We start from the raw sequence: 17,893 nt of genomic DNA, 5'->3' as shown, positions 1-17,893 counted from the left end.
GATACAGGTTTCCTGGCTTCTCGTCCACCACCTTCTCTGCCGCACCTTGTAAATCATGTCCCTAAGAAGGACTTGCTCCTTTAACTTTAATGTGTGTTAGGAGCCATTGAGCCTTAAGGGTCCCATGTCTTAGATTCTTGCAGGTGCACATGGTAATGACATCGACAACGTAATCATGCTAAGTGCTCTGCTGGGGTCTGCGGCCAACTCCAGGCCTGTTGCCTCTTCCGGTGTAAAAGTGACAATATGTTCCTGCCATTGCTTTTCTTGTGTTTTTCTTGCCATTTACTCAGTTCTCTAAAATCTTGCTACTTAAAGAAATCATTTGGATGGGTAGCATCACTGTCCTCTAGGAATCCATTAGAAATGTAGACTCTCAGGTTCCACCACCGAGCTTCCAAGTCTAAATGTGCATTTTAACACAATTCCTAGGTGATTCATATGCACAATAAAGTTTAAATACGCACTGTTCTCAAAAATTCAAAATGCATTTAATAAACAGGCAATGCAGAATGTGGGATGCTGATAAAATACCTACACTAGCAGTTAAGAGTCATTACTGAGTTTCTCCAGCCTTCAATTGTCTAGTCATTAATTTTACCAGCATTTAATCATGGTGCCTGGAACATGACAGACACTAAATAAATATTTGTAGAACTAGTTGATGATTAATTACTTAATCCGTTAGTCTATACGTAACGTCTGCCCATCTTCCTTTTCTCCTACTGCACCTCTACTCTGAAGAATTGAATGAATTAATCCACATGAAGGACTCAGAACAGTGCCTGGCACACAATAAGTACTCAGCAAGTGTCAAACATTATTATTAACAGACCATGAGGTAGCTGCATTCGTAACAGACTACTTTGGCTTCCAGAAGGAATGTGTAACACGGGCCACCTTGGAGCTTTGTGGGAATGCCACTTGAAGGAATACAAACTTATCTTAAGAAACAGACACTCTGAAGCATACTTTGTAACTCAGAGAAAAATCATTGCAGTGGATTCCAGAGAAATGATGAAGTGTCCAGGAGAGGGGGGCTGACAGATTATCAGTGTTGGTGTGTAAGCTCTGTTTGGCATAGTAATGCAAAGCAAAGTACTTCCTCATATCTGTATCTGCCTCCGGTCTTCCTTTTGATATGGAGATAAGAGACCCTGAGGTAATGAATTATGGTGGTGGAGAATGGTTTGATAGACAGGACTACTCAATCCAGTCAGATAGACACTTCTGGTTCAAAGGTAGCCTTAGATGTTCATGAGCCTCCACTTGCTAATCAGTACTCCTCCCCCATGTCTAGTTCTTTCCAGCCATACTGGCTTCGCTCTTGCCATTAACCCTTACCTATAAGAGGCTCTCCCACTTCTCTCTACTGCTCATCCTTTAAAAATCATCAGCTCAAATCTATCCTTCTCCATTTAATTTTCCTTTTTAAGTTCCCAAGTTACACTAAAAATTCCACCAGGGCAGGGATTGCACCTTATATTTCCACAATGCCTACCATTGTCCCTTGCACCGAACAAGTGCTCAGTGTTTATGGATTGACCCAGCTGTTTTTACAAACAGATAAAAGAAAGACAAGAGATTTCAGATGGATTTCCTATCACTTGTAATAAAATAAACACATGTCTATAATATTTAAGAAACAAAATCAGCTTTCCATATTTTATGCTACAATTATTTCTCTTCTGCTAAACTTATAGTTTTCTAGATAGTTGAACCATCTTATTTTCTGCCCACTCCTATTATCCTCAGATCATAAGAAAAGTTTAAGTGATATGCAACTGTGCATTGCTAATATTTGGTGAACACTCAACAAATGCCAAGGCTGTGTTAAATGCTTTAGGTGCATTAATCATCACAACAACACAATGACACTGGCACTATTATAATCCCCAACTGAAAGAAGAAACAGACTCTGGGAGAGTAATTTACTCAAGGTCACAGAGCTAGGAAGTAGTGGGGCCAGTAAAACCTACATCTTGTCTCCTCTAAGAACCTAGGTACTTACCCATAATGCTCTCTGTCTCTGCTTAAGTCCACTTTATCTTTCAGAAACACTGAAAAGGTTATCTAATAAATTGATATTGGTTTGTTATCTAATGCAAAAAAGCCAATTCAGTGAATGCTGCTCACAAGAAAACTACTTGTAGGGCAATTCAGCTCAGGCTATAAAACACAGTCTCCAAGCTGATTTTTGGCACAAAATGTCAAGGACAAAATAAATTTTTTGCTGATTAAAAGAAAAAACTCTCTGTGGCAGCTATTAAATTTTACAGCTGAAGAAAGGAGGCATTCATCAGCGTTGGCTCTTTTTGGTCCTTAATCATAATGCCTAAGCTCCTATTAGTTTTAGAAAAACAAAAAGTAATTTTTTTCTCAATGTGTCAATAGAATGCAGTCCTTCCCCAAACAATGTTAAATAAAAAATGAGGCATTTTTTAAAAAATGCTTGAAGAGAACCAGTTCTCCCCTTTGACTCTGTGCACTGAACCACCATTTCAAGGATGTTTCAAAGCATTTTTGTCCTCTCTAGATATTTCTGTCTTTTGTAGGACGTGTCAGGTTTTTTAATCATCAAAATATGCATTAATATTAGTTAATATTGGGCTTCCAAGACCAACTGGTTTTATTTCCTTGGCAAACTTATCTGTTTTAACATGAATGGTTAAAGATACTTCCTCATGCTGGTCTTCAACTGCTGGCTGGCTGGAGTATGAGGCACCTACAGAACAAAGCCAACTTGGCCTTTGATGGTACTGTTTGTTAACAGCTCTGCAGACCACGATGAGGCTTCAAGACACTCCACTGAGCCCTGGGCTAACTGTGAAACTGTTCCACACACTCGGCCTTGAGCCTCACTACTTGTGTGGGCAGCATTTGGCCCGCTCTCTATTTACACAAATTCCCTAACGGTCTCTGGCACCACTGACGTCTCAGAGGGAGGCACAGTACATAGAGTGTTTCACATGAAAATCTTTAAACAAAAGGAATTAAAGAAAATCCCTGTTTAATAGTAAGTTTTTACCAAGCTCCTAAATTCTCGAGAGCATGTGAAATATTAACTTTCCCCAAATGGGAACACAGAGCTCGCCTTGTTTCAGTTCATACTGTTGGGTTACAAATGTTCTAGAGAGCAGCATGCCTCCTTCTCAAGAACCTACTGAGATTCTTTTAAAATAGTGGTTTAAAAAGCACAGGTTCTCGGGTCAGACAGACTTGTGTTCAAATTCTGGTTTTGACATTTTCCAAGTCCCAGGTACTTGGTCTACGAATTAGGGATAATAGTGGCAATTACCTTACTGGATTATTGTAAGATTTATGTAATATAATGCATCTACTCATAGTACATTAAACGTGCGGTGGTGGCTGTTGAAGTGCAGTCAGCCTTCCGCTATCCTGACTCACAGAGGGACCCTTCAGCAGAAAGTAAGAACGGTGAATCTCCAACGCAAATTCCTAAAACCACCTCCTGTTCCAGCTATCCAAATCCCACCTGAGTGTGACTCGGCTTATCACAGGTGCCAAGGCACCCAGGTCAAGGTTAACAATAGAGCAGCCACAAGGGGGCACTAAACAAGAGTCAGAGAGACGAATGGAGGTGGTGATTCCTGGCTTTGGAACAATATTCCTCTCTCCCCCTGGGGCCAGCTTTCTCATCCTCTTTTCCCTGCAGGAAGCTAGGAAAGCAGCACAAAGGGATTCTCTCTTCATCCTTAGTCACCATCCTATCAGCCCTAGAAGCTCCCAGATAATCTCAAGACAGCCATTTTGCTTGCCCACATCAGGGAGCCAGCAAAGATCCTGCGATTATGCACTGTGGCTTTCCCTCATGACAACACTGCTTCCACTAGGAACAGGTGGCAACCCCTTAACAGCCCTGCCACTTTCCCCTCCGCCAACCACAGCCATTTCCCATGGCCTGGGCTCTCCCTATGTGGTCTAGAGTTCCATCTGCCACATCTTCATTTTCCTGGACAGCCAGTCCCAATTTCACATTATATACTCTTTTTGGATAAAGATGTGGAGTAGATAAATAAACATGATATAATTATTCATGATTTTCCATCGATTTTAATGAAGCATAGGTCATATCATCGAATTTGGATCTAATGACAAGGAATTAGTTAAATAAAATGATGGTAAACTAAACAAATTCGATGACTATTTAATCCTGTTTATAATATTATTATGTGAAAATCATAATAATATTTTACTGAATAGAAAAAGAATCAGGCAAGGTATACACCAAAAAAATTGAAAGTGTTTTTTCTTTGATTGTAGAATTATAACAGCCTTTTATAACTTTCCTTTTTTGATTATTTGTGTTTTCTAATTTATCTGTAATACATTCAATAATTGATTCATTAAATAAATACTGATTGAGTACCTACCACATGTTGGCTAGTGCTAGGTGCCAGAATTACTGTCGAGAACAAAGCAGATTTACCCTCATGGAACCCACAGTCCAGTGGAAGAGGGAAACAGTAATCAAGTAATCACACAAATACATAATTACAAACTGGGACAAAAGCCACGAAAGAAAAGTATAGGGCACCATGACCAATCTCTTCTGGTGTGGGGGTGGGTTCAGGATAAGCCTCCCTAAAAATGTGCTATCTAATGCTGATTTATGGAAAAAATCGAAGGAAGAAAAATGTATTACTACTGGCCAACGTTTTCCCTTCTCTCTACTCTGTCAGCAGCCAAGGAGTCTAAGCTGAAGACCAAGGAGAAGCAGAACTGACTGAGAGAAACTGCAGGAGGTAAGACTTCAAGCCGGCCAGAGCAATATTTTTGTCTCTAAGGATTGCTTGGGAACAAAGTGTACAGTCAGTGCACAGACAAAGGCAAATTACACTGGCACAATGTTCAAAACTCTATTTTATCTTAAAACCTGTAACCAGTGCTTTAGAGAACAAATGGCAGGTGTATTTACATTAAACATGAAACTCATTCAATCCTGTATTTGTGAAGCACTGGGCTCTTTTATTACCGACTTTGCTGGGGTTTTGTCATCTGTTATCTCTTATTACCATGTTATTAGGCTTTTCCTCAATCCCTACCACTCCCCTAACCCCTATTCCTTTCATACTTTCTCCACAAGTATGTGCCACTTGGTTTTCTACCTTGATAAGCCCCTGTTGAGAAGTACCCAGTGAATGTTCTTTTTATCCTCTCCCATACCACAATGGTAGCCAGATCAGGCAGATCATTTTGCAGTTATTGTTCATGCTAAGAGGAAGGTTATGAAAATCTGCCAAGGAAGCCTTTCCCTTTAATGGCCTTCGCTGCAGACAATACTATAGGGGAAGAAAAATAGGGTAGGAATTGTAATTTTCAGTTACAAGCTTTGGAAACAGCATAAATAGAAGGTTCTCGAGCTTAGGTATGGATTGGGGATAAAACAACTGGGCCGTTCTAGGGGAGAAATGCCAGGAACAAAATAAGACTTCCCAGAGGGACAGTGCGGTGGCCCAGGGGCTAGTCTACATGTGTACCTTTAGAAAGAGGTCTCGCACTGTTTCTTATAGTGACATACTAGCTTTTGGGGTGGCAGAATTCTTCCTTGGGCAGGACTGATTGCAAGATATTTAGCATATTTGGTGCGGGGGGCACCAGTAGTGCAGCCCATCACACACAACCAACACACCCCACCCGCTTCCAATGTGACAATCAAAAATGTTTCTAAGCTCAGGGAAGCAGTACCACTGAGTGAAAACCACTACAGGAGTAGTTATTCCTACATGCTGACTAGCAACCAGCTTCTATCATGTAAGACTAAAGGTAAGGTAGGGGTGGGCAATGTGATGAGCTCTAAGTCCTCAATAACAACAAGAAGTGACCAAGAGAGCCTCATTCTTATACCACCCCTCACACACCTTCCACTCTCCTAAGCTTTGATTCATGTAGTTTCTTCCATTCTCTATTCTCTAACTCTGCTGTAAAAACTCTATGCATTCCTCAAGGTGCAGGTAAGATGACCTCTCTCCACAAAGCCTCTTTTTCTCCCTGAAAAATAACTCAGCTCTCCAAACACTTCTTACGTGCACCTTCCTAAGACCCTATCGCTCTCTATACTGTACACCAACTGGCAGCAACTGCCTCACCTCTGCACCCCAAACTGGAAGCTTTGACGGCAAAGACCACGCCTCCTCATGTCTGAGTTTCCCCGGCTCCCAGCAATATGGCGTCGTGGGTCAAGATCAGAGTCAGAACTAGGTTTAAATTCCTACCCTGCTGCTTACTATTTAAGTGGCCTTGGCTAGGCCACTTTTTAAGGTCTCAGAGACTCAGTTTTCTCATCATTAAAAGGAAGAGGACCATAACACCTACCTTCAACTGGTTGTTGTGAGGATTTAATGAGAAAATGCCAAGCGTGATGTTCTCAGTAAAGGGTAGCCATGACCACACTGGTGCCGCATTTACAGTTAACAGACAACTCTTGCACACATTATCTCATGTGATCCTGTGCCACTTTCCTCCAGGGGCTCTCCCAGACCCCATCTGCTCCCCCATGCAGTGACTGTCAATCCCAAGAGTGATCATGAGCCAAGTCACATGGAAGCAACGTAGGAGAGCGACCGATTCTGCCTTGAGAAAGGGTGGGGCAGGGATAAAGAAAAACGAGGGTAGGGGCTGATGCCAACCAATTTGTTTGAGTGGCTCAGAGGCTCAGACTTTAGTCACTTCTGAACTGATTCTTGAAGGAGGATTTGAAGTTTACCAAGAAGAGAAGAGGGGTCTGACTGTGGGTATGCACAAAACATTTTGTGCTTAGACAGTTTAATAGAACAACCTAGAAAGGACCACACTATAAAAAGCTTTGACAGTTACTGAACAAATCTGGGTTGTCTTTCCACCTCAACTTACAGGTGCTCAGCTTTGCCTAAGTACTAGAGCTTGCTCGCTCACGCTCTCTTTTTCTCTCTCTCCCTCCCCCTCACTCCCTCCCTTTCTCCCCCCACCCCTCCGTCTCTCCCTCTCTCTCCCTTTCTCTCCCTCTGAAAGGTATTCTAGCTCTGGCATGACCTAGGATGCTGGAGATGGCCACGGCCTGAACTGGGCAGTAACTTGGACCATGCTTCTTTCTCTCTCCTCCCGCCTACCCTTCTCCCTCAGAAAGCAAAACCACACAATAAACTAGCCAGGTTTTTTCTTCCAGACACACTCAAATATGCTTGAAGACATCTCAGCCTTGTGGATCTGTACCTGAAATTTCACATATAATTTGTCACAACTAAAAAGCCTATTTCTAATAATAAAACATTTTCCCACTGTGTTTCGCCTTCCCGAATACTCTGGTTCATTTCAGGGTTCTGGCTATATATCTGGTGCTGAAAAGGAGAAAGTGAGAGCTAGTGATGTCCGATCATTCTTTTTAATCTTAAAGCTTTTTTCAAAATACCTATTTTTAAAATACCTAACATAGCTTCTAAAATTTAGCCATTACTTCTGTACACCTAACCTACAGCCCCTAACTCAAGCAGAGGGGCCTCTGATATTTATGTTTGTTCTAGGAAGAAACAAGCAGAACCTTCCCTTGAACTTGAGGCTTCTCAGTTCCAGAAGGCTCCCAGGAGAGGCTAGCATTTACAGGAGAGCCATGTGAGGACAGCATTTTGAAGTATAGACAATAAAGTGCTCATCATGTGTGAAATGCCATTAAAGCTCGTCCGTATGAACCACCTTGGTGATGCCACCCTCCCGAGTGTATTATTGTCTTTTCCTCTGCTCTAATCCAAACAGCCTGGACAGCTTGTTTATGAAGGGCTCTGAAACGGCCCCTCGCAGCAAGAAAGGCGATGACAGAATCACAGGGTGTTGTGGCCACACTGAGCCCAGCTAAGAAAATCTCAGAGGGAGGCAGTGAAACAGGCCAGGGATTGGCTTTCAGTCTAATACAAGCCTGCCCAGAAAGGTCCATCTGTCTGGTTGCTGAGTAGTTGCTCAATAAATACACACTGAATGAATAATGAAAGAACCATCGAAATCTTCACCAACAGCCCAGTAAAAGGTATCAACAAGAGAGGAGCCAAACTCTTTCCAAAACACACAGCCTACCCGTATTCCATCCTTCCTCCACCCAAGAAATGTGTTTTTATTTCTGACATTGGGTACAGGGATTACACTGAGAACTTCTGTAAAACATATTTAAGATTTATTTGCTCTCTGAAAAAAAATGGGGGTTGGGGGACACAGGAGAAAATCCTATAACCCAAAGGGCAATTTACATTATACACACATATATAGTTTTTCTTTATAAATGAGATCATGTTGGAGATATAGTCTTATAACCTACATTTACACACTATGCCTTTTATCAAGCATAGAAAAATCCAGAAGCTAAATTTTCTTCACTTCTTACCAGAAATAAAACCACACTGCATTCCTGAAGATGAACACTTTTTTTTTATAAGTTTTTAAAGAGAAGGAAAAAATAAAAATAAATGGTCCAGCAAAGTAAAAATAAGGAAGATTTGGTGTTACTATTGGTAAGCTCAGCAGAATTTGACCATTTCTTACCTGAAGGGCTTCTCCTCGCTCTTGAGGTTAATGTTTTTAATCTCAGCTAAGATAAAGGATACTTGTGTCTCCCCATGACTGCTAGAGATTTCTCCTCCTCTACCCTCAGTGGCAGCATTCCAAATCAAAAGAACAGAGTGAAGTACAAGCATCAGATGAGAACTATCTGCATCATTCCCTTTCTTAAAAAGGTCTATGGCCTCCCCCAAACTAAAAAGAGGCGATCTAGCACCACGGGCAGTGGCATCAAGGATACATCTTCAGCCTCATGTCCCACTAACCCTCTTCTCCCATCCTTTAAAAGGGACTATTAACAACATCATGTCACTGCTCTTTTGGTCTCTTTGCCTTTGTACATGTTATCTACCCTTCCTAGACTGTTGCTTTTGCTGAACTCCTGCTCATCCTTCAACACCCAGTCCGAATGGCAACAGGTCTGGCTTTCTCCAATTTCCACACAGATCCATGTTCCCATAGCACTTTGTGAATGCTGCATTTAGAGCAGTTTCTCTTGCATTACTCCGCTAAATGGTAAATTCTTTAGGGTAGAAATCTAAATTTATAATTGTATAATCCCACAGCTCCCCTATATATGTGGCATAAAGCAGGAGTTAAAGAAATGTTCTCTGAATGAGTTTTTAAAAATCCAATCTGAACCTCATGGCCAAAACCTGATAACTATAGCTTAAGCCGGAATTCCTTACCCAGGTCCCTTAGTATATCCCTTGTATAGGTCAAAGTGCTCCTTTTATTATGTTGAGATACCCACTTTGTTGGGAGTTTATAACATAAATCGATGTTGAATTTTGTCAAATGCTTTTTCTGCATCTATTGAGATATGATTTTTATCCTTCATTTGTTAATGAGGTATATACCATGTTAATTGGTTTGTGGATGTTGAAACATTCTTGCATCCCAGGAATAAATCTCACTTGATCCTTTTACTGTATTGTTGAATTCAGTTTTTAATATTTTGTTGAGAATTTTTGTGTCTACATTCATCAGAGATATTGACTTGTAATTTTTTTGTGTGGCATTTTTATTTGGTTTTGGTATTAGGTAATTCTGGCCTCATAAAATGAATTTGGAGGTGTTCTCTACTTCTCTATATTTTGGAAGAGTTTGAGGAGGATTGGTAGTAATTCTTTTTTGAATATTTGGGAGAATTCACCAGTGAGGCTGTCTGGTACTGCACTTTTGCTTGTTGAAAGGTTTTTGATTACTGATTCAATCTCCTTATGATTAATTGGTCTGTGCAAATTTTCTATTTCTTCATGATTCAGTCTTCATAGGTTGTATGTTTCTGAGAACTGATCCATTTCTTCTAGGTTTTCATACTTGTTCGCATATAATTGTTCATAATAGTCTCTTATGATCCTTTGTATTTCTGTGGTAACAGTTTTAAGTCTATTCTCTCATTTCTAATTTTATTTGAGTCCTTTCTTTTTCTTGGTGATTCTAGCTAAAGGTTAGACTTTATCTAATTTTATTTGTCTTTCCAGAAAACCAGCTTTCAGTTTCATTGATCTTTTCTATTGTCTTCTTATTATCTAATTCACTTGTTTCCACTCTGATCTTTATTATTTCCTTCCCTGTACTAACTTTGGGTTTCGTTTGTTCTTTTTCTAGTTCCTTGAGGTGTAATGTTTGGTTGTTTATGCGAGATTTTCTTCATTTTTCAAAGTGTTCCTTTTAATGCTTTATAGCTTAAACTTTTTATCAAGCATATTCAGTTTTCTTTTTCCTCCTTTCCCTTGAACAGCAGCCTTAGTGATTTCAATAGTTGAAACAAAATAAAGATATAATACTACAACTAACAGTACCTACTAACAGACATGATATCATTCTTATGCCTGGAACAACAATCCGAAGAGGTAGTTACTGTTATCTTCATTATACAGATGAGAAAACTGAGGCTCAGGGAGGTTGGACCAAAGCACAGGGGTAAGAAACCAAGTTAAAATTCAAACCCAGATCTGTTTAACTCCATGCAATAGGCTTCCTCGGTTTGAAAAACTAATTGAGGCCACAGGTTTTGAAACATCATAGTGAAAGAGAGGCTCAAAGTATCTATCTGCCTCTTTGATTTCTGCCTCCTTGGATATCTAAAACCACTAGTACGTGTAATGAACATATAATCCTCCCGCAGTCCCAAAGTTGTAGGCAATGATAAATCACACACACACACTCCCCGCATCCCTCAAATAATGGCTTACACGGAAATCCAGCTTTACTTCCCTGCGACACAAAGGTCCAGAAGCATGCAACCCAGGGCTGGTATAATACCTCTGCTCCACGTACGGAGGTAGGCCCTGCCCAGCTCACTGCTCACCATTCCTAGGTGGGGCTCTTGCTCTCATGGTTCAACATGGCAGCACCTTCATTCCAAGCAGGCAGAAGGAAGAAAGATAGAGAAGAAGGTGCAAAGAGCATCTGCAAGCTGTCTCTCAAGAAAGCTCCCAGAAGCTACCTCATAACAATTTCAATTACAACCTAATGGCGAGAATATAGATGCATAGCCATATCCAGCTGCAAAGGGAGGTCAGTCAAAATCGAGTGTTCTCTCATGACAAAAGAAGAGGAGAACAAATACTGGGAAATAACTAACAACCTATGCTACAAATAGGAAGTTAAAGGAGAATAGAAGTGTGTTCTGGAACCACCTGTACTCTTACCAACAGAGATATGACCTTGGACAACAGAGACAAAAGGAAAGGGGAATTAACATTTAACAAAAGCCTATATATATCTGTCACCTTACTAGACACTGGAGTCCCCACCGGGAACAAGACAGACATAGTTCCTGCCCTTAAGGAGTTTATAGCCAGTTAAGGGATATAGCAGAAATTCCAACACAATCTATATGTATTGGTTTCCTAAGGTTGCTTTAACAAATAGTCATAAACTCGGTGGCTTAAAACAACAGAAATTTATTTTCTCACAATTCTGGGTACGAGAAGTCCAAAGTCAAGGTGTCAGCTGGTCCACACTTCTTCCCAAGGTTCATAAGGTGAATCCTTCCTTGCTTTTTCCAGCATTGGGTAGCACCAGTCACTCCTTGGCTTGTGGCTGCAATACCCCAACCTCTGCCTCTGCTCTCCCATGGCCTCTGTTCTGTCTTTTCTTCTATCTCTCATAAAGACACTTGTCATTGGTTTTAGGGCCCACCCAGGTAATTCAGGTTGATCTCATCTTGAGACCCTTAACTTAATTATGTCTGCAAAGACCCTTTTTTCCAAATAAGATCACATTCACAAATTCTAGAGGTTAGGACAAGGGGAGCCATCATTTGACTCACTATAACTAGTAAACTAATAGATTAAAATCATTGTCTACTGTGGTTTCAAGGTATCCTTTCAGCAGCATTAGTCATACTTTTTTGATACTAAGTATGATTATTTTATTTCACTAATAAATGTGAATTATTTCATCATTCATAATTCCTATTAATACTAAGTTTAATTAATTTATTCAAAATCAGTGTTATTAAACCTATGAATATGCATTATGAAAGATAACTGCCATAGGGAAAAGTTGAAAGGCACACATGCTCAACTCACATTTGCAAGATCCATTTTCTAAATAAGGTCACATTCACATGGTCCAGGATATAAACACATCTTTTTAGGGGCCACCATTTAACCCACTACACCACAAATGCCCTGCATAGGATGAATGTCCTTATCATTCTGAAACTCTGGGTTGGTAAGTCTGCTTCTACAAGCATTTGTGCAGTGGCCTGAGTGGAAGGCACTATGCTATACACTCTGGGGGTTATATGGTTGAGTTGGAAAGACTCCAGATCTTATATAGTAATCCAATGGAAGGTATCAAACAAGAACACAAATGGCCATCCAAGAACAGAGCCAGGAGAAAAGTCCCAGCACAGCCTATGAGGTCAACAAGAGGTTAGTTATCTCTTCAGGGATCAGGAAGAACTTCGTGCAGGGGACAGGTCCCAAAGGCTAGACTAGAATTCAAGAGGCAAGACTGGAACTCCGAATTCTGAGCCCATAGTCCACTGCCTCATCTCGCTTCACCCCCATGAGACCCTGGGACACATGCCTTCCTTCATTATTCCTGCCTTCAATGATCTCTCTCCTCCATTTCTGCCTAAATGAGCCAATGAGCCCTTCCTGTGAACAAGGTCAATGAGATCTGTCTGAAAATAACACATTGTGTTAACAAACACACTGTCTTGTTCACTAATTGTTCATATGTAAATATTATTTCTAGCATTTGTTCTTTGATATATGGTCATCTTGTTCAATTCACCATTACTTACTCATCCAACTGAAAAATTCACCATCCACCTCATCATTCAAGGAGTTTAGGCAGTACCAATTAGATGTCAGCACTGCTGGAGAACACAGAGACATACAAGACAGAATCCCTGCCCTCAAGAAAAAGAACGGAGTGAAAACTGCTTAATAGATCAAGTGCCCTATTTATGTAATTATGTAAAAAGAGTATGTGTCTTATTAAGAGAACTTGAATCAACACATGAGGGGGCCCTGTCCCCCACCTCCCACACACTTTCAAACCAGGAAGCACATTGTAAAAGTTCTTGCATATTAGAGAACAGATCATATTTTTTGCAGCATGCCAAACACTCTTAAAAGATTGTTGAAACTCTTTGAATGCTTAAAAAATAAGCCCAGGAAGTGAGACTGAAGAGAATAAACAACTACAGATCACTTTCTAGCGTGTCCAACATATTTATTCCATTTTCTTCACAGTTTCACGTAGCAGTTACTCACCCTGGTTAACTAAAAAAGAAAAGAAAACGAATAAAGTTGACCCAGATGTGTACAGTGCCTCGCTCTGGGAAAATGCAGACTTCGAGACTTCTCACACTTGCAAGGCAGCAGAAGAAAGAGGCTGAACGGACTGAGGTTTGTGTCTGAGAGTCTTTCGCTGCAGCAAGGTCAGTTTAAGGGTAAAATAGCTGTGATGCCTGTATCTCACCTAAACAACCCAACCATGGCTTTCAGACTTTCTTGGGGACAGTGGGGTGGGAAGACACATGAGTGGCTTCAAGGAGTCCTTTAAGCCACCTATCACCAAATGGTATCTGAAGACAGCTTTGATATGATACTACTTTTTCTTACGTGCATACAGAGGCTATTGTCATTGATAAGAACCACATTCACTAAAAGTGAGTGACTTTTGGTATTTTTTCATATGTACTTACTGAACCGAGAGATGCTTAAATGTAATGGCCATCATCTCAGTTCAGTTTCCTCGGTAAAACAAAGAAACAAACCCGAGGAAAAAATATATATGCTAAAGCTTTAGGTGGGGGTGGTATAATCTCAGGGTATAAAGCAGGAGGGAGAAAAGGAGGTCGGGTAGGAAAGGAGATAAATCAGATACGAGGTAGCCTATTAGTTACCAAGCTGTCGTGACCTCACAAAAAAAACTGAAGACTGCTTGATCACCAGGACAAGGCTGTATAGAACTCACCACGGCTCAGAACAATCTCCCCTCTCCTGCCTCCCCTTGGCTGAGATTCACCTGTGGGCCTTAAATCCTCTGCCCTTCTGGGTTGTATCAGCCGACCCCTATGGAGAGCTCCTGGAGAAGCCAGTGCCCATCTCCTGACACAGAGCTTCCTGAGTCCTGACATGGTGAGAGAAGCCAGGGATTCTGTGGTACAGGTTCAGTCAGGCCTGGGGGTCAACACTGCTGGACTCCACTACAGCATGAGCTATGGAGGCTGAGCTGTGGGCTTGCCCTGGGGAATGAGATGGTCGTAATTACAGCCAGCTCTCCACACAGAAGCAAGCAGGTGAACCTGTCTGGGGAGGTGCATAATCTGGGTCCCGTACAACTGTCTATGGGAACCTGTATTGTTTTTCGTTACTAAAAGTGGGTTCTTCAACACTATGCAAATTAAGGACTTTTTTTTGATTATACATTCATATACACATCAATGTATAAATATGAAAAAAACTTTGAAAAGTTATTACATCAAAATGTTAACAATGGTTATCCCTGAAGTATGAATACTTTTTTATACTTTTTTTTGATCATCTTTAGTTTACCTATATAATAAAATAATAAACTTGACAGAAGAAAAATTAGTCCTCATAGAAAAAGTTGTTGGGAATCACAGGCCTCAGCTTATGAGTCATGAAGAAATCAGCATTTCTGCATCCTATTTCCAATTGTGACCTCATCCTTTTCTTTGCCTCTCCTCCTCACTTATGAACAAAAGGCCCCAGAACTGTATAAAGGAGCCTATTTCAGTGGGAGAAACATGTGTTTTTGCAGTGAAAAACCTCACTATGAACCGCATTACCTGCCAGTTCCTGGCTCTGTGATCTTGGCAAGTCCAGACCTCAGTTTCTTTGTCTGTAAATTGGAGGTCATAACAGACCTGCTCCATTGTTCTGAGGAGTCAGTGTCATAATATAAATCAAAATAGTTTGAAAGCAACAATGTATTACCATGCATTAAATATATCTTAAAGTAGTAAGGAAGATCAGAAGAGCTTGAGATGTGGGAGAATATAGATTTAGGATCTGGGAGGATTTTTAGGTTCATAATAAGATTGAGGAGCAATAAGAACAGATTTCTTTCTCTTGGCTTGCTACTGGGATGAAGAGAGCTGCCTGAGACTTAAGACAAGTTTCAGTCATCTCCCGACAAGAACTTAACCTGGATGTTGGCAACTCTGCCCACTGCTAGGCACAGAAAAAAGAATTTACCAAGATTTAAGAAGAGTTTCAAGGACTCATGGAATTTTAGAACGTGAAAGGACTGTAGCTTAAAAGTTCACATTTTATAGATTAAAACAAAGAACAAAAAGCTCAGCCACCTAACAGCAAGATTTGCCCAAGGTCACTACTTATCTGTTTGTGGCAGAGCTCTTCCGTAATCATAAAATAACAACTATCACTTGAGTGTTTGTGCCTAGCATGTGCTAAATACTTTACATAGTTTATTTCATTTCATTTTTAAAACAACTCTTTAAAATGAGCATTAATGGCCCTATTTTCAGAGAGGGAAGCTGAGACTCAGAAGCTTAAGCAACTTGCCTGAGGTTGCTCAACATGGTCAACAGCTAGTCAGCAAAGTCCATGTCCTTCACCTGTCAGACTTCACCTCCGGGAGCATCTCCAAGCCTCTGTCCAATGTGCTGCTACCACACCATGGTACTGGAAAAGGTAATAACCAGTCCCTACCTAGAACGTCACTCCCCTGTGAGACATTACCTCATTTCTAGCATAAATGAGACCTGAAGCATCTGGGAGTGAGTGTTATGGAAAGAGCTGTTTATAATCTCAGCAGTTTAATGTTTTGTTTTGTTTTTAAAATAACTCTTATTTTCTCTTCTCCAAAAATCTAGCCAAGGAACAATAGCTGAATACTCATTTCTGGGGGAGTCATTTTGATTTCCTCCTGGTCTTCTACGAATTCAATTTTTGGAAATTTTCTCTCTTGCCTTTGGCTCTACGTAAAGTGACATTGCAGTATTTGCTTTTATTTTGATGCAGAAAATTTTGTGGCTTTTCTTTTGATAAATAATAAATGATGACGATAACGATGATGATGATGATAAAAGTTTCATGTGTAACCAAAAGAGGGTTTTCTTCTTTGTGCATATGCCTCAGTAGTGAGCAAAATGGAGAATGTGATTTCGAAAACTTAAAATAAAACTAAAGCACATATGTTCTATAAAAAGCATTGTTTGACAAGATCAAGTTACCTCAGGAGAGGGAAGTGATTTCACTAACTGTGCCTCTCTTGAACATCTGAATCTCCCCCGTGACTCAGAGAGAGTGGGGGTGCAAGGGGTTAAACCCCACCCAGGTGCATCTCCGTAATTACCCTCTGGACACTTACTAAAGAACGGACTGCAACGCTTAACCTTGGGCAAGCACAGGAGGGGTTAAGGGAACTGACACAGCTGGATTTGTATTTAAGAGAAATCCATGGAACAGGCTTGAATATCCACAAGCTATGTGAGATTCTTGAAAAGGTCACTCAAGGCGTACATAAACTGTCTTTTACACACACACAACACACACACACACACACACACACACACAAACCTTGACAGCACATGTGCTTCTGAGGTGAAACCATATGTTTCCAAAAATGATCCTGGCTTTCTACAAAAGAGGACACAGGAGGAGTGATCACTCCTGTAATCAATACCAAAGAGTAGGTCTCTGGTTATCAGGACCTGCATCTGTGAGGCTGAGCACGTGTACAGACAGGCAATTTACTCTGAAATGTGCATAGAAGTGGATGGATTTTCATCACCATTTCTTTTTTTTTTTTTTTGGTTAGTGGCCTAGAAAAAGGCCTCGAAGCAATCCCATCTGCCAAGATCTGTTCTCCCATGTATTATAAGGCTGTTGTATTTGACCTGTGCTTGAAAAAGGTCTATAAGAAATGACAAGAATCTCGATTATTGAAGGGGATTCTAAATGGGAAGGTATGATTATATTTGGCGAGTAATTGGTAATAATTATAATATTCTCTGATCTACATAGTCCCAGTATTCTTAAGTGCATTGTTTTATTTTGATTATTAGTGACCTACATAACAATAGCTTTATTACTTGGGGAATTAGGCTATAAATTACGGCAAAATTTTCTCATTTTTCTTATGAGACTATTTGGCTGTATCTAGAATTTCTGAATCCAGTTCCTTTTTTCTGATTTTAACTTGCACTTTCATCTCCACTGTCTTCTTCCCAAGTATAACTGAAGCCAAGTCATTATGTCAATAGCTTCTCCATGATGAGTCTATTAACAGGTACGCTTGCCATGACCCAAATAACAAATCATAAATAGACATCTTGTGACAGCTTATTCCATCTTTAACCAGTATTTTCACATAATTTTAGATCTGAATTCATTTCTATACACTATTTGTCAATTACTGTAAAATTGTGTACACTGTTTACCATTTGCATTAGAAAGATTAGTTTTTCCTACATACAGAGGGACTTTTAAAAATATTAAAGTCATGACATCGAGAGCTATATATACCCCTGCCCTACAACTATTCTCAACACCCATTCATTTAAAAGTGCATAGTCTTCTTTGGAACTCCTTGAAACTAAGAAGAATTTTTACTCCCCATTGTTTGCCTCTAACACAGACTTGGAATATTTTTCAACTTTATGATCCATACTTCCCCAACCTTTCCCATAAAAGTCATGTACATTTATTATAGAAAACTGAAACTATAGAAAGGCATAAATAAGAATATTAAAACAACTCATAATCTCATCACCTCATTTTAAAATCTTAATATCATGGTGCGTGAAAGTCTTTAGTGAGGCAGAGCATTTGATATAAGTTTTTTTTAATTAGAAAACATAGAATATTTAAAAATACTTTTAAAT

The sequence above is a fragment of the Pteropus alecto genome, unplaced genomic scaffold (genome assembly GCF_000325575.1).
Source record: "Pteropus alecto unplaced genomic scaffold, ASM32557v1 scaffold25, whole genome shotgun sequence".
NCBI classification, from domain to species: Eukaryota; Metazoa; Chordata; class Mammalia; order Chiroptera; family Pteropodidae; genus Pteropus; species Pteropus alecto.
This window is presented reverse-complemented; position numbering follows the sequence as displayed.